Source organism: Hemiscyllium ocellatum, chromosome 8 (assembly GCF_020745735.1).
Source record: "Hemiscyllium ocellatum isolate sHemOce1 chromosome 8, sHemOce1.pat.X.cur, whole genome shotgun sequence".
NCBI classification, from domain to species: Eukaryota; Metazoa; Chordata; class Chondrichthyes; order Orectolobiformes; family Hemiscylliidae; genus Hemiscyllium; species Hemiscyllium ocellatum.
In genome coordinates this window covers 39,170,512-39,173,454 of record NC_083408.1, presented here as the reverse complement: position 1 = coordinate 39,173,454, position 2,943 = coordinate 39,170,512, and positions in this window count along the sequence as shown.

Below are 2,943 nucleotides of genomic sequence, written 5' to 3'. Positions count from 1 at the left end.
AATGACGGCATTCAGCCTGTCCTAGTGCACTGCAAGGACAACTTCAGCTAATTGCAGTCTGTCCTTGTAGCCCGGACAGTTTATTTTTCTCTTCAGGTGGTTGTCCAATTTCCCTTTAAAAGCAACAGTTGAATTAACTTCACTATACCCTGAGGTCATGAACTTCAGATTGTCATCACTTGCTGGATACAACAGCTTTTCCACAGATTGCCAATGCTTCTTTTTGCCGATTGGCTTAAATTTATTTCCTGTGATTCTCAACTTTTCCACCAATGGGAACAGATTTTCTTGAGCTACTTGGTCTAGATTCCTCATGATTTTGAATGCCTTGCCATATTGAGGTGGTATCGAAGGTCAGTGAGGCCTCTTCTGGAATACAGTGTGCAGTTATAGGAATTCCTGCTATAGGAAAGGAATTATTCAACTGGAGGGGGTTCAGAAAAGATTTACCAGGATGTTGCTGGGAATGGAGGATTTGATTTATGAAAATAAGCTGGGATTCTTATCTCTGGAGAAGAGGAGATTGACGGATGACCTTATAGAGGTTTTAAAATCATGAGAAGCACAGAGAAGGTGCATGGCAAATGTCTCTTTGATAGGGTGGGGGAGTTCAAACTATTTTCAAGTAGAGAAAAGAAAGTTTTCAAAAGGACATGCGGGCAACCTTTTGACACAGAGAGTGGTTTGTGTGTGGAATGAACTTCCAGAGGAAGTGATGAATGCAGGTACAGTAAGAACATTTAAATACATTTGGAGAAGTACATGAATAAGAAATGTTTGGAGGGATAGGCATTAAATGCAGACAAGTGGGACTAGTTTAGTTTGGGAACACATTTGGCTTGGACTAGTTGGACTGAAGGGTTGGTTTCCATGCTGTGTGACTCTCTGATTCTACCACTCAAAACACATAAACAAAATACTGTGGTGTGGTGGTCTGACTTGGAAGAAGGGTCAAACTGGACTCGAAACTTTAACTCTATGCATCTCGCTCCACATTCACTGCCGGACCTGCTGCGCTTCTTGCTGTTTCGTTTCAATCCCTCACCTCTAAAGAAATCTGGATTAATATCTCCTTCTGATAGATTGTCTGGATTCATCTCTGTTTGTTGCTGGGCAGTTAATACCTGTTGTTCAGTCACGCATTCAAGTTTATCATTTTCTAGTTATGCCTTGATACACCAGTCTAGATATTGTGTAGGTGATAATGGAAAAGTTCAGGAGCACGCACATGTGCAGAATAACATATAAATCCAGACGATGCTGCCAGGGATCCTGCACATGCATTATTGATGTTCTCTCCAGAGAACAATTCATTAAACTACAGAAAGTTTTTGAAATATTACTTTGAGTCAGTTTCTGAAAATCCTTGAAAAAGCTACAGTGTTGAAAAAGTATTCTTTGACAGTACATGATTGTTGCTGTCTACAGGCTGATGTTCATTACCCACCCCTAACTGTCCCTTGAAAAAGTGTCAGTGACTCACCTGAAGGGTGTTCCAAGATTTTGACCCAGCGATAGTGAAGGAAAGGGGATATCAGGATATTTTGCAGCTTGTTGAGGAACTTGAGGATGAATGGTTTTTCCGCTCATCTGCTGCTCATGTCCTTCCACATGGTAGTGCTCACGAATCTAAAAGGTGTTGTGATGAGTTGTGTGCAGTGCATCTTGCAGATGGTACATACTGTTGCCACTGAGTGTCTGGTTTAGGGAGTGAATATTGAAGGTGGTGAATAGGGTGCAAACTGTTTTGTATTGGGTGATATTGAGCTTCTTGTGTATCATAGGAGTTGCACTTATCCAGGCAAATGGAAGATATTCCATCTCAGAGCTGGTGCCTTGCAGACAGTGAACAGTCTCTGAGAGGAGGTGACTTACTCACCAAAGAATTCCCAGCTGCTGACCTGTTATGTGGCCAGTCTAGTTTAGTTTCTGGTCAATACTAAAGCACAGGAGGCTAATATTGGAGGACTCAGTGATGGTAACACCAGTAAGTCTCAGGCAAGGGGAGAAGATTGGATATTCTCTTGTTTAAGATGGTCATGGCCTGGCACTTGAATGCTGTGAATATTCATTGCCATTTGTCGATCCAAGGCTGAATGATGTCCAGGACTTGTTGGATTTTATCATGAATTGCTTCAGTATTTCATCAGTCACGAATGGAGCTAAACATCGTGCAATCGTTAGCCAACATCCCCACTTCTGGACTTATGGAGGGAAGGTCGTTGATGAAGCAGCTGTAAATGGTTGGTCTGGGACAATACTCTGAGGAACTCCTGCAGAGAAATGCTGCAGCCAAGATGATTGACCCCAAAAAGACCCACTAAGGGCTTCCTGTGTTCTCGCTGTGACTCTCGCAGAGGAGAGATTTCCCCTGATTCCAACTGAGCCTTATTTTGCTGGAACTCTTTGGTGCCTCTGTCATTCAAATTAAAACTCGATATCAAAGGCAGTCACTCTCACCTCTCCTCTGGAGTTTTGCTCTTTTATTCATGTTTGGATCAATCCTGTAATGAGGCCAAGAGCTGTATGCCCCTTGGGGAACCCACACTGAGTGTCAGTGAGTGTGCTGGTTATTGCTGAATAATTGTTTATTTGGTAGCACAGTCGATGTCACCTTCCATTAGTTTATTGATGATCAATAGCTATGATTGAATTCCTATGTTACTGCTGGGTAATGATACCAAGTCCCATCAAAAGTTCCATTCCTATTCTGACCTGCAGCTCAGAATAACAGTTGTTTTAAAATCCCACTTACATCTCTCTTGTTATAACTCTTAATTAAAAGTATCAGAGCTCTTCATCCTTTCAAAATTGACAAGATAAATGCTATGTCTGACTGGCATGTTTCCTGATTTTAATAACATACACAGTCTGGTAGTCTCTCATAAAGCCTCATTGTAACACAAAATTATAAGTAACCATGTGCTGTCCTTGTTCCAAAGT